Source organism: Ambystoma mexicanum, chromosome 2p (genome assembly GCF_040938575.1).
Source record: "Ambystoma mexicanum isolate Mex_15411 chromosome 2p, UKY_AmexF1_1, whole genome shotgun sequence".
Classification (NCBI taxonomy): domain Eukaryota; kingdom Metazoa; phylum Chordata; class Amphibia; order Caudata; family Ambystomatidae; genus Ambystoma; species Ambystoma mexicanum.
Genome location: NC_090923.1, coordinates 780902250 through 780926563, shown reverse-complemented (window position 1 = coordinate 780926563; position 24314 = coordinate 780902250).

Here is a 24314-nt window from a genome sequence, read left to right as displayed (position 1 = left end):
CCCACTTTTGCAAGAAATGTTGCCAACTAGCACAAATAGACGTGCGGTTATCCACCAGCCACCACCCCCAGACCGACGGACAAACCGAGAGAACCAATCAGACTCTCGAGCAATATCTGCGGTGCATGTTACACCAATCCGAGTTAAATTGGAAAGACATCCTTTGGATTGCAGAATATGCATACAACAATTCAGTGCATTCTGGAACCGGACAGACTCCTTTTTATACCCTGTATGGTCACCATCCTCGGACCTCTGACCTAGATCCACCTCTGACCCTGGAGATGCCTGCAGTAAATCACCTACATTCCACAATAACCCAAGCCTTCAAAGAAGCTACAACCCACTTACAGCAAGCCAAGAAAAAGTATAAAGAAAACGCTGATTTGCACCGAAGTAAAACTCCTCCTTACCAAGTAGGAGATCAGGTATGGCTAGCAACTAAACATCTACCCCTCAAGGGTCAGCGAACTTTTAATCCCAGATTCATTGGGCCTTACCCCATCAAAGCTATTATCAACCCAGTGGCCTTTAAACTCGATTTACCATCCAACATGCGGATTCATCCCGTTTTTCACGCATCTCTTCTAAAACCAGTACAACCTGGAACCAGACTGTCTGAGCCCCCAGGCCCTGTCCAAATTGATGGAGAATTAGAATTCGAAGTGAAAGACATTTTAGATTCCAAGATAGTTAAGTCGAAACTCTTCTATCTTGTTGATTGGAAAGGATATGGACCTCAGGAAAGATCTTGGGAACCCAGTAACTATGTTCACGCACCACGATTAATTCAACGATTCCATCGAAGATTCCCGCACAAACCAAAACCCCCGGAGGAAAAGACCTTGGGAGGGGCCTTGAGGGGGGTACTGTCATGATGCCTACCTCCAAGGAGCCAGGCCGGGCCCAGCAACCCCAGAGGCAGACATAATTTTCCCCAGGGAAGTCTCAGCGGGCCCAAGTCGGGGCCCTTTGGACTCAGTCCTGGCGCCTCAGGCGCCAGGCTCATAGCGGACCCCAGTCCTGGCGCCTTAGGCGCCAGGCTCATAGAAGAGGATATGTGTTTAAGTGCTTGGGTGCACACTTACCTGATGCAGACCTTGCTGCTTCATCCAGGCCCTCTTGAGGCCTGAATGGGACTACTTTACCTGTAGGACTACTTCACCACCCGGGTGTGGTCGGGGAAGGATACATACCTGATTGGTGGAAGGATACATACCAGGAACTTCTTCCAAGGCTATTCAAACCCCACCCGAACAGCCACACGTGCTTCGCATTGTTCTGCACCTAGCAGCTGGACGCTCACCGTGTCAGCTCCTGCATCCTGACTTCAGCCACGCCTGCCAGCACCCTGGAACACCTGCAAGGGGAGAAAGGAAGAGAATAGGAGAAGAAAAGCCCTTACCTGCTAAATCTGCATCCCGGAGTCATTTCTCCAACAGCCCTGAAAAGGAAGACATCATTTTAAAGGCATTTTGTTTCGATCGCTGCAGCGCTGCATTTTACTCACCTTTGCAAGGCGCTTCCATCTTCAGCAGCGATCTTCCGGATTCAGCTACGCCCCGGCGCCTAGAGGAAAAAAGACAAGAACAAAGGTGAGAGGGAGAAAAGGAATAAGGAAAGCTCAGTTTCCTTTTAAGTCTTACCTGTTGGATTATTCCCACTGCATTTCGGGTCCTGCCGCTTCCTGGCATCTCCGGACCCCGGCCCCTATGGGGAAAAAAGACAAAGACATTGAATGAGCGAATGCAAAGACATTACCTGAGCGCTCATCCAGAACTGTTTCACTTCGGGTCGGCGCCATATCTCCGACACTCCGAACCCCGGCCCCTAAGGGGAAAAAGACATAAGCATTAGCGCTTGCTGCAATTAGACAACGAACATTATTATTAAGCTTGAACTTTTGAACATAACTCTTACAGCGCCTTACCTGAACAGTCAAGCTTACCTGAACTCCCATCAATCCTCAATCCAGTGAAGTAACTGGGTTTCAACGCGCCCCTGCATCAGAAGCAGGATGGAGAGCTCATCCTTCCAAACCCTAAGATGAGGCTTCACGGGGAATCGTGGAGGAGGTATCGTGGAGGGTTGGAAGGGAGTGGGAGGCTTGAGCATTGTTCCACAGTTGGTAATACTCCCTTTTCACGCACAGGAGGGTATCCAACGAGCCAGGGAAGCCAGAATAGAGGGGCCCTTCCTGTCCATCTTTAGAGTTCTGCGCCTTCGACGCTGCGCCTCCGTGGGAACCAGGTGAGCGTTACACTTGTGCGCTGTCGGGGGGGGCTGCATGGCGACATGGCGCCACCATGGACTGGGCTGCCTGGCTCAGAGTGCCGGTCTTCTGGGCTGCCATATGATGGCGTGTTCACGTCCGGCTGTGGTGTGCGGACACGATGCACAGGCACATGTCGACTTAGTGCATGGTGTGTGCCTGGGCTTGGGCTTCCCTGGGGTGTGACCATCCCTTCGGCCTCACTGCTTCCGGGAGAGTGCTGTCCTCCTGCATGATGGCCACGTGGAGGTGTTGCTTCCACGTCGGGCTCAGATCCAGACCTCTGTCCCTCAGCATCGGGGCTGTGACTGGTGGCTTGGGGCGAGCTAGAGGTGGCCTCCCTGCGGCCATGTGGCTGCTGCTGCTGTCTGGTGGGGCTGCGTTGGGGTGAAGTGGGTGTTGGCCTGGGTCATCTCCCTTCCGTGCAGCCTCTTTGTGGGGTGGTGGTGCTGGTGGAGGCCCGCTGCCGTGGGCGCTGTGTTGGTGTGGCCTCCTCCCCACCATCTTCATCCCCTTGGGATCGACGTGTGCCTGTGGAGTACATAGGGTGTGGTTTGAGTTCAATGCTACATATATTTGTGTGATGCAGTTCATGCCAACATGTGTGATTGAGGACAGTATCAATCACGCATTCAACTTGCATTCTGTTCAGTTGCCATGTGGTGCTTGTTGTGAGTGTGTATGGAGGTACACTGCATGGGAATGTCGGAGTGACAAGATTGCATGCGTGGTTGGGGTGCACTGCGCTCTGGGTTTTGGGGGTGTATTCATGCACACTCAAACACTACGTAGCTGTCCTATGGCTATGTATGTCTATCCCCTGCCCCTGTCATTCATGCACTGCACGTGCAGGGTCGTCTAGGCAGCACTACGGTTTAATGGATGTCGGCCTCACTTATGGGTGTCTGCAGTACCTCACACACATTTCTTCGCATTCATTCACTCAAGGTCTGCATGTGTGGTACTTTCAGCTGCATGCATTCGGGGGTTGGACTCACCTGCCGTTGGGTTGATGCCAGTGCCTGTCTCCGCTCCACCAATACCCTCGACGGTGCCAACATCTATCAGGGCTGTCATTTTCCCCTCCCAAGGTGTGAGTTCGGGTGGTGGTGGTAGTGGGCCTCCTCCAGTGGCCCTACTTGCACTCCGGTGCTGTGACAGGATGCCTACGGACTCACACACGCAGGTCGTTCAGGCACTTGCGGCAATCCTCCCCATCCCGGGGCATGCGCACCACACCACTGACCCTTTGGCTGATTGATCGCCAAATTTGTGCTCTGCGCTGGCCACTTGTTTTGCGCTGCTGCAGCTCCTCATGGTGTATCTCGGCCTCCTCGACCAGTACAGATAGCTCCTGGTCACTGAATTTGGGCTTTCGCACCCTGTCCAGGGCAGTCTTGCCCATAGTGTGCTCCTGAGACATGTTTTGGGGTTGGATGGCGTGGATGGCTTCCAGGGGCTGTGATATCCGACGGATTGTGATTTCCAAGATGGCCGCCTCTTTATTTCCGGTTCCGGCGGTGACGCGTGTCCCGCGCACCATGAGCGCGATATGGCGGTAGCGCATGTTGCGCCGGATTTAAAGGTTTGCGCTATTTGCGATAACGCCATGGACCGGGGCGCGTGCACAATAACTCGTGATCTGGCGGATTATCTGCCTGGGGCCTTGGCGTTAGCGCTATTTACGTCCGGCGGATAATCCGCCGCATTACCGCCGAAGTCGTGATCAGGCCCACAGTCTAAAGGCATGATGATTCTTATACATAGGACTCTTCCATTCCAACATGAGAGAGCATATATCAATCCTCAAGGAATATCTATTTTGATAAATGGTTTCCTGGCAGGGAGAGAACTGCTATTGCTAAATGTCTATGGCCCTAACATCGATGATCCCCAATTTTATGCTGACATCATAGATAAGCTAGCCCTGTACCCATTGATCCCAGGCCTGTGGGGAGGTGACTTCAACACTGTTCTTGACTTACAACTAGATCGATCTACCTATACCCACAGGCTTCTATCAACAGCAGCTTGTAATATTAGGGAGGGAATGGCTACCCTAGGACTGGTGGACATTTGGAGGATACTACATGCTCGAGACTGCTCTTACACCTTCTAATCGTCAGTCCTTGACTCCTTCTCCCACATTGATATATGGATAGTCTCTGACACACTACTTGGGGAGGTTAAGGACACCTGCATACTTCCCAGAACTTACTCTGATTTGTATTTGCTTAGCACTGAATTTACTCCCCAGACCTTGCAGTAGCTGGCGATTTAAACCACAAGCCCTGCAAGACCACGTGAAATTGTACTTTGAAACCAATGTGGTCTCAGTTACTGTTGACCAGTACACTTTGGAAAGCCTTCACAGTCTATATATGTGGGATTGCCATGTCTACTGAGTTCCATGTGCTCAAAACTACTAGGCGAGACAAAGTGAACTGCAAGGATCAACTTGGCAAGCTTGAGCGGGGACAGGTGGCTGTTCCACCCACGGCTACACCCACACAGATAAAGAAGGCCATAGACAGCTTAAGGGCTCATGCTGACCATGAGCTTAAGTTCCTTGACACCCTGATGACTGCCAGGCAATATGGGGAGGGAAAAAGAACTGGTAGATTGTAGGTTCACATCGTACGACAGGAAGGGGGCAATGAGGGCATTCAACTTATCGAGATAAAGCAGGCAACATGGTTCACACACGAGCCGCTATAAACGGGGGAGGTTCCCTAGATTTTACAGAGACCTCTACTCCGATAAAGCCACTCGTATCTTAGAGGACATTGATGGATTTCTTGAAAGAACCTGTTGATCAGTCAACTGTTTCAGGTGTCCAGGTCCCTTCCTCGATCTCACAATCTCCCTTGCAGACAATCAGCTCCTGGGTTATTGGCGATCTGCAATCAGGGAAAGTTCAAGTTATGGATGGCCTCACTGCTGAATTTTATGAACACTTCAAGAAACTGTTGACCCCTTACCTGCTGCAACTAGGGCAGGAAGCTCGTGAGGCACATGCCCTCCCCGGCAATACACAGGAGTCTGTTATTACAGTCCTGCAGAACCATGCAACCCCTCTCTTTAATCAATACAGATATCAAAATATTTTTCTGCACCTCTTAGAGATGGCGCCGATGGCCAGGGTCAACACTAATGGAACACTGTCCCCAAAATTTATGATAGCCAGGGGCACCCGTCAAGGATGTCCCCTGTTGCCCCTAATATTTGCCATTACCATTGAAATTTTAGAAGACCTGATATGACATAAGCGCATACAACAGGGAATCTGAATGACTGGGGTGCCTGAAATGATCTGCCTTTACACTCATGATGCGCTATTATGCATCAGAGACCCCCATATCCATCTAGTGTCTATTTTGACAGATATCATGGATTTTGGGGAAGTATCATGCCTCAAAGTTAATTGCAGTAAATCTGAGCTCTTCCCCCTAATGGATGTCACCAGTAAGCCTCATGACCTACAAGAGTTTACGTGGGCCCCCATTACTATTCGCTACTTGAGGGTTATAGCTGCCTGAGACAGTGCCATGCACAGTATATGACACAGCTGGTGGCTAAACTTAAGAGCTGGGACCAATTACCCATTACCACTGTGGGAAAGATAGCGCTCATCAATATGACTGCGCTTCCTAAGCTTCTCTACCTCTCCCTTAATATCCCACTGTGGCTTGAACAGCCTTTTTTTCCAGCATCTGGAGATAGAGATATGTAGGTTTGTGTGACACTCCGAGAATATGAAGCTCAAGGTGGCCACACCATCACAGGCATAAGAGAAGGAAGGTTTTGTGGCACCTAACTTTTATCTATATAGGGTCGCAGTGCAGGCACAATTATGAGCCTTTTGGTTCTAAGGGGGCCCATCACCCCCAAATGATAGAATAGAGGGATACTCTGCTGGTGACAGAGTTCTAAGGTCACTGATTTTTACTGCCCAATTTGCTGATGGCTGTGAATTTGACCCGTCTAGCAAAACTGTCATGGCCTGGCATAAACAAAGGAATGAGATAGGTGTATCCGCCCCATACCATAGGGATCTTCCCCTCTGAAACTGCATACCCTCCTTTCCTCGAGCGGACATCGTCTCAAAAAAGAGCTGGACACAACATGGGCTAAAAGTTGAATCACAGTCTTTGGGCTTTGAGTTACATTCTCCTCCCATTGCTGGGCCATCTCTGTGTCCTTTATATCATCAAAATCTGGAGAAATGAGCATATGTAAGCCTCTGGGAATTTGTGCTTGATCTGTATATTGCTGCATTGTCGTTCTTTCCTAAAATGTATTTATCTCCTTTGTTGAAAGTTTCCCCAGTTTAATGAATTTCTGCCTCAGGTCTTCCTTTGGTTTAGGCACAGTTTTGAAGGCATGGTCCATAGAGCCACTCGATGAGAGAAGTGCATGGATATCATCAGATCATGATAATAGCTATTCCGCCAGAGAGTCTATATGAGAATACTATTGGACTTACATGCACACTATTAAGAAAGAAGGGTGCAAAGGAAAAACATACTATTGGAGCTAGTGTGACAAGGAAGACTTCATAAAGAGTTGTGCTCCCTGTTCACTGGATATATTAGTGCAAGAGTGTATGTGTGTTGGTACAAATGGGTATGAAAGGTGGAAATTAATAGATGTGCGAGACAGGATTGATTCTGTGTGGTATTCATGTGTTGGTTATTGATTTTTATGATATAAGTGTTGAATTACATTTTTGAAAAAAATCTTGTAAAAGAAGAGTAGTGAGGTAATCCAGCCTCAATACCAAGATCCATTTTTTGAATATATTGATATTGTTTCCTTGAAGGATCGTTTGGTGTACAGGTACCCTTGATTTGTATTCTGCCATATAGGCCTTGAGTTTGATACACAGGGATTCACTAGAAACTGCATTAGTAATTTCTGGAGTCTGTGGGGGGTATATTTTGCATACATGCCCATTGCTCTTGCATATCATTAGCCCACACAACATTTCTCAGCCATTGATCTTTAGTGGGTGCCGGCATTTTCCCCCATCACTGCAAAATACGCGTAGCAAGGAGGAAGCACAGGTTTACAAATGTGCTCATGCAGCCCAAAGAGGGTTTAGAAATATGCTGTTATTTGTACTTTATTCTCTTTGTGAAATTCCTATAATATTAAGATATTTTTTTCTTGGATGACTGCATATTCATTCATGTCTAAGGAGTTTTTATGTAGATTTCTAATTCAATAAAAAAATACTTTTGGCATTTGATATCCTCACCTCAAAATTATGGTTAAGAGGTTTAAGATTCATAAATGCAGTTTTCTCTAGGGACTTTTGTGGACATTTATCAGAAGTGTCATTTATCAAATGAACTGAAAATAAGTCATTACCGTCCCTAATACTAAACAACCTGTCTTTCCCTCCCTGGTGAATTTCTTTAAAAGCAATTGATTCAACATTGCAGAGTTTGGTCTTCATAGGATTCACATAAAGGTTAATCAGTAGCATTTCGATCTTCTGATCATTAAACTCCATACCAATAGCAAGAATATCTCTGATTGTGGAATGGAAAAGATAAGAATTGATCATCAATGAAAGATAAATTGCTACTGCCAAACCCCCATAAGGGGGTCCAGACATACCCCTATTAGCCTCTTGTGTCAGTACCTAGTACCCATTAAGAACTGAAGGAGAAGTTAGCATAGTTTCTTGTAATGTGCATATATCATTGCCACAGATAGAGGATTTACACTTGGCCAACTCTGCAATGTTATTATAGCCAGAATTATTCCATGTCAAGACCGCCCGTTAAAGACCCATTACACGTTCCTACAGGAATAATATTCTTACAATAGGCAAGGCCAGTCAGTCACAGATTTGTTGGGATGTCAATTGGCTCCCCTTATAAATGTTAATGGATGAGTAAAAAAATAAAAAAATATATTATTCACGCCTGAAGTCGAGTCTGCTTGTGTAGTGGTTTGTTGGTCATCTGAGCTCCTTAAAAAGGAGGAAATAAGCCTTGAATTGTTGACGTGTATAATGTCAAAACCCATTGATTTTAAGGTATTCACTTGATACCAAACTAGTTTAGCAACTAAACAAGAATAGATATGGGCCACTAAATTATTGCAGCCAGCATGTATGATTTTTACCAGATCTATATCACCCAGAAACGAAGGATGCTATGCTGGTTTCTTTGAGAAAATCTACATCAGTTTTGACCTATTCAATGCAAGTGAACCGTTGATTTGTGTAAGATCCTCAAAGCCCATGATTCTCTCATCGATATCAAAAGACTCTATTGTTATTGTTAAGGGAGATTTGAGACTGAGTCTTAGACCTGCTACCTCATTCCATTTGTGGTCCAAGGTGATTGCCTGACCTTTATTAACACTAGCCAGTGCAGAAGGGCTTTGGGCAAGTTCAGAGTCTCTGTGAAATTCAGTTACTGAATGAGTGGAGCCGTCCTGAACAATGACAGTGGAGGAGGTTTCAGATGTTTATGTCTCTTTATACTTCGTAAAGGAAAGACATTTAGTTATATTTTGTTTTGCAGTTTTCTTTGCTTTTTTGTTGCTTTTCTTAGATTTAAATTAATTTTCTGCAATTTCTAGTAAATCATCTTCCTCAATCATAGTAACCTATGCTTGGGTATTAAGATCAATAACTGTGTCGAGGACTGTCAAGGAACATAAGAATTTCCTCGAAAAGCTCCTGCTGTGCCCATTAGCCTTGGTTAATTCTTTATTTTCTTCGTCTGTTGAGTTTTCGATCCCCTTTTTGGTTTTTGGTCGGGCGAGTGCGAAGTGTTCAGGTTCAATAGTATCACAATTTTCTAGTAGTAATTCCAGTGCATCACTATGTTCAACACTATCTTCAGTGCAGACCAACTCAGGTGATGCACTCAATATGGGTGTATTTGTTATAGGAAGAGATTAAGTAGGTTCGAATGGTGGTCCATATGACTTCAAAACTGAAGAATCCAAAGTAGGGCCTTTGTTGGATATGCAATATCATGCAGAAACCTGCTTGAAGTTCTCTTCTGATCTAATTTGTCGAAAATGTATTTCACAATGTCCGTATTCCTACACACCGTGGGGGTCATTCCGAGTATGGAGGTAACCATGCCGCTATTAGAAGCCATCCTTGGAGGGCTCGGTAATTCCTCATTCAAGGAACCCGGACCCGGTACATCCCCATTCCCATTCGAGCCCCCATAGGTCTCAATGGGAATAGGGAGCATGATAACAACGGGCCCGTTAATAACGGGCCCGTTGTTAGCATGCTGGTCTCCTCGCTGGACCCGCTAAGGACGCCTGGTTTTACCAGACATCCTTACCGGGTCCCGCGAGGAGACCTCGTAATAGGGCGGTAAGGGGTTGACGGCTCCGGCACCTTTACTGGCGCCAGTAACCCCTTACCGCCAGGATCGGAATGACCCCCCCATGTCTTTTATGTTATCATAAAGGCGTAAAATAGATTTGAGTATCAGGTGTAGTAACGCCACTGAAGGTGGCACTCTGTATCAATGTGGGCTATTATACGATTTCCAATTTCCTGCTACAGATTATCACTGATAATATCGTTTGATGTTATCTGTGAATCAGGGTTCCTGGTGTTGTGATTAGCTGAAAGAAGATTGTCACACATATCTTGGCACGGTCGAATAAAGGACTCATCTAGAATTATAGAATCAGATAAGTCTACATTCAAAGCATTTGGGACCATGTCGGAAAGCGTCACCTGATTCAGCAGGTATTTTGCATTGGGGATACTCAGTTATTTTAACGTTTCTTTTTGTGAATGGGAGCTGTTGTAGAACCACCCACATTTACTTCTGTTGATGCCATAGTCCCAATTGAAGATGGCAAAGTGGGGACCTCTAAAGGGTCAGATGGATTCATAGAATCAGTTATGGTAGTGGCTGAGGTAGTACATTTCAGATTATATTTGGAAGTGTGGGAGAGAAACATGTGAGGAAGAACAAGGAAGCATGTGTAAAATCTAGGAGCTTTTGACCGTTCTGAGCACAATTCACAATTACTCACAGAAGACCAACCTTAGTACAACCACAGCTCCCCACAAACCACCACAGACCACTTCACCTCACTTCCATGCCATGCTGCGCAGAGCTTCTGAGTTTAAATATGCTTTACTGAGCTTCCTGCCAACATGGTAGGCTTCACCTCCAAATGGAGACAAACTATCAAAAAACACACATGGCCCACTTCACAATAAATACATATTGGGACCCCTTTTTGTATCACTCACAGAAAGGAAACACTGCAGACAAACCAAAAGACTGTATGGCCCAGGTAAAATAAAACAAAAGGGGTGAGTGAATTATCACTGAAATATCATTGCCACACTGAGTATAGTAGGTATTACCACACATGGGCATCCACAGCTCACCTATTTGATAGCCTACCCAGCCAGTGGGCCCCCTTTTTCCCCAGCATCACTATGGTTCCTATGAGCTTTTCCTTCCAGCCGTGTCAGGACCTCCTCCTCCAGCACCCCCTCACAGCTTTAGTCAGGTACAACGGGCCTCAGGACACCGGCCAGCAAAATTGACACAGTCCGCTTTCCCTACTCATGTTTCATGCAGCTCTCAGGATCCCACAGTGCTGGTGTAAACAGAAAGTGAGGAAAGAATCTTCCCACATAACAGTGCATACTAGTGAAGTGTGTCAAGCCGCATATCTACAATTGTCTGACAAGGCGCTTCCGACACCTAAAGGAAACTTTATTACAGCAGGAAGGCCATTCCCTAGCTCTTCCATTAGGTAGGGCAGCTCCTAGCCCTGTCCACTGGCATCTGTCATGATATATGTCTCTTTATTACTATCAAAACATACCAAAATTGGCACTCTTGAGATAGCATTATTAATCTTGACAAATTCCTGTTCACACACCGCTGTCCATTCAAAGTTTATATCCTTTTTGCTCAGTGCCCTAATATTTTTGCAACCATCTGAAAAATTCCTTATGAACTTGGAGTAATATTCAAATACTTTTAAACATCTTAATATTCCCTGCTTATCTTCTGGAGGTTCAAGTCCAACAATGGAAGCCACCAGACTTTTCTTGATCAAGACACCCCCTCCAGTAAATTTTCCTAACAGTACATTCAATTTGTCATCATGTTCCTCCACAGTTTACCCCATCAGCAATATGTCATCTTGATGAAAAATCAAACCCTCTACTCCACCAAATATTGCTTGCATGACATGTTAAAAGAATGCTGCTGCTGAAATAAGGCCAAATGGCATTCTTGAGTAATATATGTTGTGAGGACTCTTGAGTCAGAATGCAACAATACCTGGTGTTAAGTGGAGGCAAGTTCCATGGTGGTGAATAGTTTAGCCCCTTTTGAGAGACTTATCAATTTCCCTATATTGGTAAGGGGAATCTGTCAACAACAACAATCCTATTCAGGGCTCTAAAGTCAACACACAAATGAGCAGTACCATTGGCCTTTCAAACAACTACCACTGGGGATCACCATTCAGAGGCTTCTTCGGCCTTTATTATGACTTCTGATTCAAGTTGCTTAGTCTATTTATATACTTCCTCCTGCAGGGGAAGAGGAACACACCTAGGTTTGGCATCCTTAATGTGTATAATCTTGTTATTATATCCCTTTCAAAACCTTAAACATTCTCTGAACACTTCAGCCTATGAGTCTTCTGGGTCAGAGGGGGTGGCCCCTGACACACTAGCTATACTCTCTGACACCTTGGGATCAATCGCAATATTCATGTCACTCTGCTAGTATCAACCCAACAAACAACCTCCTTTCTCTAAGACATAAACCATCACCTTTGTTTCTCTTTATTAGCATTCTAAAGTGGCTATAAAACACCCTACCAAACAATGTTTACAACACCATAAGCACTTGCATTGATGTTATACTGACGCAAACTTGTACTTGCAAATTTGTGCTGCAAAGTTTCTCTATTTATAATGATATGGTCAGATCCGGAATGAATAAGTATTCACACCCTATCACCGTTTACCAGAACAATAGCATGTCGCTTCTTGACTACACCCTTAGATGGTCCAACTTCACTCACTGACCAGCTCACACCATGTGCTTCCACATCTGTGCATGTATCTTCCAAATTGTCATATTCAACCACTTCTGTAATTTCTTTCGCGTCCCTCTGAAAGAAATGTTGGCAACATTGGGTGAAATGTCCTCTCCTGCCACACTTGACACAAGTTTGTACACATCAAAAGATCCAAAGTGACAAGTTTGAGATCAAGTCATCAACCATCAGTAATCAAAAAAAGGTATTTTTATCACAATTATTGTATTTTATTTAAAAATAGTAAAATAGATACATTTAACATGTGCAAATAGCAAAGTGCAAAATTGTTTCTCTCCAATATGACACATTCAACAACAATGGTGTTCATCCTACTGCCTCATCATTCACAAGCACTCTACATCATCTACATTTAACCCCAAACATTCATCCATACACAACAACCTTATTTAGTGCAAACCCGCAATTACTGCAAAACATGCATTATGTGCAATATATAAACATGACTGGTACCTAATCCAAACTGGCAATCTAAAATATTGTAAGCATGTGCCACTAATAAAAAATGACAGTTGATTAAGATCGTAAAACACATTGATCTACTTTCCACGAAAGATTGTCTTGCCAAATCGAGTTTGGGCTTGTGGGGTTGGTGAATTGCAAAAACCCAGCCTTCTTCAGGACAATCTCTTGCTTGATAGATGAGTGGCAATAAATGTAAGCATATCTGAGCAATAAGATAAAGCAAAACAAACCAAAGTTATAATTATCCTAACCTAAAGTTGATCTTAACTACACAGTCACAAATCAATCAAAATGATATTTAATTAACTCTGCAGCTGACCTAAATGTACATCACTTCTTATGGTACAAGATACAATAATGCAGCAAATTTGCCACCCACATCTCTGAAAGCACCACTACTAAAATAAAAGGATGTATACGATTTGGGTGTGCCACAATTGTTCACGGCCGAATTGACCATGGTCAATTCGGCCGTGAAGACCATTTTGCCATGGTCAAATGGGGCCAAATTGAAATCCCCACAACCTCCATACACTCCCCCCACCCCCTACTTACCTTTTACGCCCCATCTTCTGACCCTGCAGCCTCAGATCCATTCTTCCTACGTGGGTTGGATCTTATGCCACAGTGTCCCCTATTCTTTTTTTTTCTTCCACTGCCACCAAACCTCCAGAAGCGGGGGACTCCCCGGGGGACTCCCTCGCTACCCCCAAAGGCCATCACCACCAAACATCTACCATGGAGTTTGGTAGTTATTACACAAGTTGATAGTTTCCAATCGATCGAATGGTAATGGCCGAAATCAGGCAGATTTACTATATGATCAATTGGAAACGATCAGGTTGGGTACTACCGAAAAAAGAAAAAAAAACACAAAGACGGATCACTAAGCCCCCTGCGTGCATAAACATCAATTGAACATGCACATTCTTGTTCAAATGAAAAAGATCTGCATGTACATTCCTATTCTGCTGAGGATCTGCTATTACTTTCAAAGTAGCAATCTAATACCCATGAAAAGACATATTAATTGTATAATCACAGCACCAACTCTTACCAGAGAGGCAGCATCTCAGCCAATCTTCATAGCGAGTTCCCAGACCCGCTCACTGTCACTGACCAACAACTAGCTGTATTATGGTTTAAAAAACCAAGCATTGAATCCCGCCCGGCATCATTCAGACACCATCTCTTGGTGAAGCAATGTTATCTGTTTAACAAACAAACAACCACAAAACTTGGTGTTGTTTCGATATTTCCAGCCCAACAACTAACTCTACTATGGTTAGACAAAACTAGCATTGAGTTACGCCTGATAGGATTCAAATACCATCTGTTGGCAGTGCAGTGTTGTCTGTTTAGCAAACTGACAACAGCACTTCATGGTGTTGATTTGATATTCCCAAGAGTTCAAATTGTTGCAACTGAAGTGGGACCGGCCAGTCTTGGTCTGATTGGAAACTGGTGTCATTGTTCCAATTAAATATGGTCCTGTATGAAGATGTTAATTTCGTATTGCAGGAGAGTTCCAGTCAGTTCCTGTGTTAGCTGGAGGGAATTTAGATCTCAATTGTTCTCGCACATTTCGGCACTTGGATGTAAACCCAGTAGGAATCCAACTAGCAATATTAAGAACAGACTGGACATTGACTATAGACAAGGTGAGAAGCTATAATCTGCCTATATCTTTGCCTATATCTTTTTCCTCCGCAAGGCTCCATTCCATCTTATTTTAAAAAAATCCCTAACTCCACATGTTGATCAGAATTTCTAAGATTTCACCTAAATCTTCTCCCTACAGGAAAAATCTTGGCTGCAAGAGACAAAGACCACCAAATGAAGGGAAACTGTGGTCTGTGCAAAGAGGGCGTAGAACAATCAATACAGCATATTTTGATTCAGGGTTTCAGGGTTCTTCTGTCTAGAATTTGAGGGTGTCCTATTTGAAATGCTTTGTGGACAAGACTGTTGATTGAACACAGTGGATTTTTGGGAAAGATTGTCCCTAGGACAAGCGACTTTTTTGAACTATGGAATTATTGCAATTATTGAATGATCTTGGTTTAATTACGTCATTTAACTTCAAAAAAATCAGAGTTGAAAAGTCATGTCAAGTGAAGTCTATGGGCCTCATTACGAGTCCGGCAGTAACCGTGCCTGAAATTCCGGCAGGATACCGCCGGACTCGTATTGCCATTTCACCTCTGTGATTACCGGAATCACCGGGGCATTACAACCCCGGTGACCCGGTAATTCCGGAGGCGGAATTCGGTAAATCCCCATTCCCATGGAGTCTGATAGGACTCCATGGGATTGGGGAAGTGGAAACACTGGCACCATCTTGTAATGGTGCCGGTGTTTCCACGTCCACCTGCAGGCGGATGGTGTTACACCCGCCAGGTCAGACCTGCCAGGAATGACACCGCCCGCCTGCAGGATTCAAGTTCAGCCGGTCCGGAAACAATGGTGGCGGCGGGTTTATCGCCACCTTTATTTCCGGACCGATTGACTCGTAATGAGGCCCTATGTCCTGAAGATTGGTTAGGTAAACGTATTATATGCATGTTTATTTTACTGTTTTATACTGTATTTAATTTCTATATATGTGAAAAGACATATTTTGACTGTACTACACTAATAATAAAAAGAAAATATAGTACCTTGCTCTAGACCTTCTTCTTCTTACTCATCCAAGCACCTCTTCTTCTCATTAGTCCCTCATCCTTATCGTAGTGAGTTGTCTTTGTACTAGTCCCTCTTCTTAACATAGTCCCTGTTCCTGATTCTAGACTCCATCCTCATCCAGTACCCTCCTACTTGTCCTAACTATATTTATTATTATTATTATTATTATTATTATTATTATTATTATTATTATTATTATTATTATTATTATATTTATTGAGCACAGGCCTATAATCTGGAAGCAAAGGACCACTTTACTATCCTAGGGGAAAGAACATTTTGAGGGAAGCAGAGAAAAAGGGAAGGAGGGGCTAACAACAGGGGAAGGATGTTCATTGGCAGCAAAGGATCTATTCGCAAGCAGGGAACAGATCACTCTCATGTATGGTGGGGAGTGGAGGGTGTGTGAACGTAGATGTTAGGGAGGAGTGTTAGAGAGGAGCCATCACTCTTCATGATCAAAGCCTATTAAACTCACCCTTTTTTCTCATACTCAATCTAATGCCTTGTCTTCCTAGTCCCTTTTTCTCCTCCTAGTCTCTCTTTTTGTCCTAATCCTTCTTTCCTATCCCTTTTGTCATACTCTATGTATTTCTGACTCATCATTATTCCTTATCATACACCCACTTCTGTATCCTCACCTTCTTCCAGGTCAAAGTGCTGCTTCCTTTTCCCAGTCCCTCTTCCTTGTCCTAGTCCATTTTCCTTATCCAAGTTTCTCTTACTCATCCCAATCCGTTATCCTGATTCTAGTATCTCTTACTTGTTGTGGCAACTTGTTGTCTTATTTATCCTAATATAATTTCTTCTTCCTCATCCAAGTTCCCGTTCTAGTCTTTCTTTCTCTCCCTCAACCTTGGCCATCTTCCTCTCCTTCATTCTAAATTTCTAAGTTATTCTAGTGCCTTTTAGTTGTACTAGCCCTCCTTCCTCATCATCCTTCCTCATCATAATCCCACTTTATCTTCCTCCTCCAAGTCCCTCTTCCTCTTTATTGTCAAACTACCTCTTCTTCTACCTTCTTTGCTTGTCATAGTCCATATTCCTCTCATTCATGTGTGCCCCTCTTCCTCATCTTAGTACCTGTTACAATTCTTTGTTCTAGTCCCTCCTCCTCTTACTTGTCCCCCTTCTTTGCCCTAAACCCTCTACTTCATCCAGGTCATATTGTCTCTTTCTTATCTAAATCCCCTCTTCCTCTTTCATATCCTATTGCCTCCTCCACTTAGTTGTCCTTTTCTTCCTTGCATTCCCTCTTCCTCCTTTTTATCCTAGTTCCCCCTCATCATCATAGTTCCTCTTATGCTTTTCGGTCACTCCCCCTGTTGCGTGCTCTCTACCACCTTCATTACCCTAGACCCTCTTGCTTATTGTAGTCCCTCCTTCATGTTCCTCTTCCTGTTGCTCATCATGGTCCCTTTTTCCTATTCCCAGTCCTTTTTTCACAGTGGAGTGCCTCTTTCTCATTCGAATCCATCTTTATCATCCCTCCTCCTTGTCCTAATTACGTTTTCGTATTGCTTTATCACTTCTTATTCCTCATCTTAGTCCCTCTTCCTCATCCTAATCTCTCTTTCTCGTCTGTGTCCTTTTTCATCACTATTATTATTTGTCCTCCTATTGTTCCTTGTACCTATTCTTCTTCTTCATCTTTCCCATCCCTGTCCTTATTCTTCTCCACCATCAATGTGCCTCTTACTAATCTTAGTCCTACCCCTATTCCCTCACCCTAGTCCAGTTTTGTCATTCAATTCCTTCTTCCTTCCTCATGCTTGTCCTTACCCACTTCCCACTTCATCGTGATAATTCCTCTTCCTTGTTATAATCCCTTTTCCTAAAGATAGTCCCTTCTCATCCTACTAGTTCCTCTTCCTTATTCCAGTCCCTCTCTATATTCTGCATCCTCTACCATCTTCATGACCCTAGATACTCTTCCTGATTTTAGTCCCTCTTTCTCATCCCTCTTCCTGCTCCTCATCATGGCTCCTTTTCCTATACTGAGTCCTTCTTTCTCATTGAGCACCTCTTTCTTATCCACATTTGTCTTCCCCTTCACCTTCCTTCTTCTCCTCCCTCTCCCGCTTCCTTATCCTAATGCATTTTTCTGATCAAAGTCTAGCTTTTTATTCCTCTTTTTCTCGTCCTAGTTCTTTCCCCTCACACTTGCTATTTTTCCTCCTATATGTCCATGTACATATTCTTCTTTTTCCTCGTTCCCATTCTTCCCCATCCTTTTCCCAATCAAAGTTTCACTTAATCATTCTAGTCTTGCCCACTTCCCTCACACTAGTCCAATGTACCCATTCTGTTGGCTTTTGTCATTCTATTCCTCCTTCCTCATGCTAATCCTTGCCCACTTCCCAGTTCCTCATTCTATCTCCCTTCGACTTCATAATCTCTCTTCCTCCTCCTAGCCCCTCCTTCTTGTCCTGGTCCATCTTCCTCTTCCTCATTCTAACTGTACTTCCTCTTCTTTATCTCACATCCTTATCCTAACACTTGGATTTTAATCAAATTGCCAATGATGTTACAAATAAAAAGGCTATATAGTAGATTGGCTTTGTACCACTTAGCATACCAGTAGATCAGCCTAAAATAACAGAATGCACTTAGCCTGACCACTTTTCCATTCACTTTGTACTTCCTATGTCTATTCTTCAGCCTCAAACATATCCACCCAAAGTTATTGTCATCCAATGTAGCTTAAGTAAAATTACTTTCTGCTCCCGATCCCTGCTTATTGTATCTCTGAATAACATGCCTCCTCTACTCTCTCCTGTTATCTTCACAACCTGTTATCACCAGTGTCTGTCCGGAGCTATTCAAAGCATTGCTCCTGACGGGACCTGTAAGTCAACAGTTGTCGATTCAGCTATGCAATCATGGTTTACACAATACCTTCATGCTCTACAGGCTTTAAAGAACAAAGCATATAGAGATTGGGAAAAATCTGCACTTGGGGCAGATAAAGACTCTTACAGCTCTTTAGCTTCCCAGTATAACCAAGCCAGTGTGCAGGCAAAGGAAGACCACTTTGATTCACATATCAAGAATGCCACCTCTGAAACCAAAGAACTCTTTAAGATTCTTAAAGATGTGTAAAGGCCCGACAATGGGCCTCATCACAAGTGTGGTGGTCTGGAAAATAAGGGTTCTGGTAGCAATGTACCGGCATCCTTGCGGGACTACCACACTACAAGTCTGCCTGCTGAGGCTGTTGCACCTGGCAGGCCTGACCTGCCGTGCACAATGGTCCCGGTAGGCAGACTTGTCACGGAAGCACAGCACTATTACCAACGCTGCTGGTGCTTCTGTCTCCCCATTGACGTGGAGTCCTATCGGACTCCACGGGAATGGGAACAACATATTCCAGTGCCTGACTTGCTGATCCACTGGGACTTGTGGTGTCCAGGTGGCACCAGGATATCAGGCACCGGAAAAGTGTGTTGTGTCTGGTGCTGGTCTCGTAATGAGGCCCAATATTGGGACTGTAGAACAGATTAGTAAGGACCAGGACTGGTTTAATAGAATTCAGAATATTTTATTTAATAAAGTGTCGAATCTGCTCCATCAACTCAATTTTTTAACTTAAGACCAGTTTCCGACTGGGAAGTATTGGATGTTTTCACAACACTCAAGCTGTCTGGGTGGCCCATGCCCGGCCATAGTTATAAAAGCATGTGCTTCTATCCTAGCCCTAGCTATTGCAGAATTTGTAAATGTCTCCTTTCAAGCTTTGAGACATGCATCAATCAAGTACGCTTGGATTACTCCGTTGCTTAAACAAGTTCTCTTGACCCTAGGAATGCCATAAATTAACATCCAATCACCAATGTACCATTCTTGCTAAAAGTTCTGGACCGCCTTGCGTATTTACAATTTCAAGCACATTTGGATGATCATAATCTTCTTTGTCCTAGGCAATCTGGCTTTAGAGCCCATCATAGCACGGAATCTGCCCTATTGAATCTAAAGACTAGTTTGTCTCTTAATTTGTCTAGTGGGCATATTTTGTTGCATTTACTTTTGGACCACTTGGCAGCTTTTGATTTTGTGGATATTAATCTTTTACATGATACAGTTCAAGCTAAGGCTTGTTTATCCAATCCGTCAGCGGATTGGATTTTATCTTGTTTAACTAATAGATCAGCTAGGGTTTTCTGCAGAAATGTAATTGCTTCTCCTGTGGAGCCTATGTGTGGGGTCCCATATGTTTTTTGTCTCTCACCCACCCTGTATAACATTTTTATGTCACCACTTTTTAAGATGCAGGACGATCAAGATGTTTTATTTACGAATTACAGAGATGACACTCAAATCTTGTTACTGTTGATGGGTGATTATGTGATGAACTCTGCCAAGGCTAACACATTGTTTAATTCCATCCAGGGTTGGATGGCACTTAATAGTTCGGTACTTAATAAGGCAAAAGCAGAACATCTCTTGGTAGAGCTGCAGCAAAAACTAGACAAGTTGCTGGTGGCCAACAAGAGTTTCACAATTGCTGGATGCTCTATCGATGTGCTCTTTAAAGTTAAAACTCTTGGTATTTATTTACATTCTACCCTCTCTATAATTGACCATGTTAAATATGTATCTTCTTCCTCTGCCTACTATTTAAGTAGTAGTTGGGTTGGATTCAGCCTTTTATCTCTGAGGAAAATTGTGCCATTCTGGCCCGTGCCATTATTGGAGGAAGGATAGACTTTAGTTTGTGCAAAATAACACAGTAGCTGTTACCCGGCTTCATTGCGGTGTTTAAGTGACAGATGCTAGGCGGGCCTTACACTCGCTGTCAGGTGAACAACGTGATACATTCAAGCCGATTACGATTGTTCACAAGCGTCTTTTTGGCAACAGTCCTGCTTATCTTAAACCGACACTTCATTTGAAAAAGCACATTCATGTTTTACGATCAAGTCAGAGTAACTTGTTATTCAGCCCCACCAGTTAAGCTGGAGAGAGCTGGCGAGCATGCTTTGAATTTTTTGGCCCCCAACTCTAGAATGATCTGCCTATCAATCTGCGATTAGAGCCTTTTTTTGGTCTTTTTAAGAAATCTCTTAAAACGTTTTATTTTACGTAATTTTACTGGAAATTATTTTAAATGCTGTCTTCTTATATGCCGTGTTTTATAGTTTTGACTGATTATGCTACATTTGATCTTGATTATGTGATGCTGACAGCATGACACTGTTTCTCTGCCGCCTATATATTAGTTGGATTTCAAGTTTTTCTGGTTTTGTCACCTCTATCCTGACTCTGTGATTTTATGGTTTTCATTTATTTGGCATGTTTTGTTCGATTTATTATGTTCGAGTCTTTTTTCGCATTGCATTGTTATTGCATTATTGAATTGGCTCTTTATTTTCTTGTACCCTTAGTTTGCTGTCCTTGTTATAGCGCACCTTCGTCTCTTGGCCTAAGGCGAGTTATAAATAATAAAATAAAGTAAACTAGTCCCTCTTCTGCATCCTCTTCCTTGCCCTTTCCCTCTTCTTCATCCTAATCTGTCTTCCTCATCTTGACCCTTATTCCGAAAAAAAATCCCTCGTCTTCAACCCCCTCCATCCTCATAATGCTTGTCCATAATTCTAATCTCTCTTCACCTTTCTCACCCTAATCCATCTTCTCTTCCTCTCCCTCATGCCACTCCTAGTTCCCAATGCTTGCCATTTTAGCTTGATGTAGCGCCTCTTCCTCTACTTCATACTTGCCCTTCATCCTCATCTTAGTCCATCTTCCTTACTCCTTTTCCTTATCCTAGTCACTCTTCCAAAGCTTAGTGCCCTTTTCTGATTCTAGAGCCCTTCCCTCATCCATTACCCTTGATATGATATGATATGATATGATATGATATGATATGATAGGTTATTTATAAATCACTTAATACCCAGAGTTTTCTAAGCGCGGACCTGGTGATCAAACTTGTGTTGTTCTGTGTCATCTTGCTTCCAAGGCAAGCACATTGCCACTGAGCTGGCCTCCCGAGACTCTTTGTTGTTGTCTAAGTCCTTGACCCTATCGAGTCCCTCTTCCTTATTTTAGTCCATTGTCCTCTTCCTAGTCCCTTTTCCTCTTCCTAGTTCCTCTTTTTTGCCCTAATCCTTGTTGAAGTTCCTCATCCCTTGTCCTTTTCTTGTCCGTCTGCCGCATCCCTGTTCCATGACCAAATCCATTTTTCTCATCGTAATTCAGTTTCCTCTTTATCATACAATATTACAACATCCTAATGTTGTTCATCTTCCTAGTTCCTCTTCATCATCGTCATTCAATTTGGGATCTTCCTATTCCCTCTTATTCATCTCAGTTCTTCATCCTTGTACGTCCTACGTGTCAATGTACCAACCATCTTCCGAGTCCCAATTCCTATTCATTCACCCTCGACCCTTGATATCTTCTGTATCCTAGTTCAAGTTCCTCATTAATCTTTCTTCCTCTTTGTCAATCGAGTCCCTCTTATTCTTCCTCTTCCTTATTTTCGTCCCTCGTCCTAATTCATATTCCTTGTCACAGTCTCTGTGTCTCTTCCTCATCCTAGTCCATCATCTTCCACCTGCCAGTCCTCATCATAGTCACCCATCATGAGTGATTCCATTTGCCATCTGTGTTCCTCTGGTATGTTTACACTTTTAACAACACTGATAAGATTACAAAAGGAATCTTTTGCTTCGCAAGCCATGTCAAAGTTCCCCTGCGTTTCTATTAATTTACTATTCCTGACTTCTCCAGCATATCTTTAAATATGCAGTGCTGCTTTCAATAGTTATTGCTGGGCCAGCTTGGGACCAAAACCTTCCACCAAATGGGAGTCACAAGTGAACAAGTAATGAGAAGCAGAATTCTTCTTTTAAGTGTAACAAATATTTATTTTCTTTTTAGTATTCATAAAATGTTTTTTTTTGAAAACACGTTTACTTAATATAACAATACAACACACATGACAAAATAAGTAACATGTCCTGACAAAAGCTAAAATTACATACGTTCGGTCTTACCTACACTGACACATGCATTAGTAACATCTAAATTCAAAAGAATTGACCAACTGTTTGCTGATTTAAAACCAAAACAAAAAAATAAATAATGCAATAATTCAATCATTTTATTTTCCTTTTATGAAGCACAACCAAAATAAATTAATAATTTCTATTTTAAAATATGGCTACAAAATAAAGCATATCATGTTTCTGTACTTCATTTACTGATGCATATTTCCCAATTTGGTCTCAGCTTTTTCTGATAAGCCATACAGTCTATATCCTCTTTCCTTAGTTGCTATGTTGTTCCATTTAAAAAGAACCTTCAACTAACTTTCCGTGGAAATACTGCCTATGTTACACAACCACACATTCTTGAGGTTTTTCCGATATTCCACTGCCCTATCCTTCTTCTGCAAGTGTTTGAAGTTACAATTAAGATGCTCTTCTGCCTGATCTTTCTTGAATATCCCTTTATGTTGACTAAAAATTTGACTCCCAGATTGAACCTTCATAGTTTGGGCTGTATGGTATTAAGCGATTAGTATTACTATATAAAAGGTTTCCCATGTTGTTTAACACACTATTAATAATTGTCATAAGTATTCCATGTGTTGCCTTTTGCACCTTGGAATAAAACACCAAGGTCCCAGCTATTGTGGCTGTGCCCATGAGACTAAATCCAACAACTTTGTCTTAAGTACTCAACAAATGTTTGCTACAGTAGCCCCTATGCTCTTCTCTAAAATGTGCCCTCCAATGTTTTGAGCAAGTACCAATTGTCTCATGCTCCCTATCACCAAACAAATATACCAAGGTAATGCTGGCCTTGTAGGACTCCACCATTCGTAGAGGCTATAAACTCTGCAGTCTCCAATAAATGAGCACAGGCAGAATATTTGTCTGCCTGGGTTGTAATGGTTGAATTGCAAAGTGATGTATATTTAGTTCTATAAAGAGTTTAAATGGCAGTCGAAAGTATCAGAGCGCTGTCCAGTAATAACATATAAAAAATACGAAAATACACATTTTTGTTCGTGCACAGCTCAAACTAGAAAAAGTCATAGGAAGAGTATAAACTACTACTAACATCCTAAAAATCATCATAACATGTCTTATATAATAAAATTACAAAGAATATTTTTAAAACAATGTCATTTAAAATATGACAGCATCATAACATTATGTAAAACTGATCCATTTGCTAAAAGTCATTAGTACCCGGCACGCGCGGCTGAACAGGAATACTGTGTGGTGATTGGCTCATTTGCGAGCCATACCACATGGTATTCCCGTTCACGCCGTGCGTGCCGGCTACTGTTCCCGGCGAGGGGCGTGGCAGCCCCTCAGCCAATGAGGAGGCTCGAAACAGGGCAATCCCCAGTCCGAGCCTCCCCATGGCTGGAGGCTTCCTTCGTCCCCCGCCGGGGACACAGGTAAGATTTTTTTTTCCCCAAGCCTTTCCTCCCGCCTCCCTCCTCCCTCCCCACCCCACTTACCTTCTATCCTGCGGTCTCTGGTGGGGGACGATGGAAACCTCCAGCCGTGTGGAGACTCGGAGCGGGGCCCCGCTCCAAGCCTCAACACGGCTGGAGGCTTCCATCGTCCCCCGCAGGAGACCGTGGTACGTTTTATTTTTTTCTTCCTCCCCAACCCCTCCCTTCCGCCCTCCCGACCCCACTTACCTTCTTTTTTCTTCTGGTCTTGGAAGAGAACGTGCTGGGAACACTTCTGTTCCCAGCGCGTCTGCTCCCGATGGCCGCCATTGAAAGGGAAAACAGACTATGTTTTCCCTTTCCATGGCGGCGGCCATT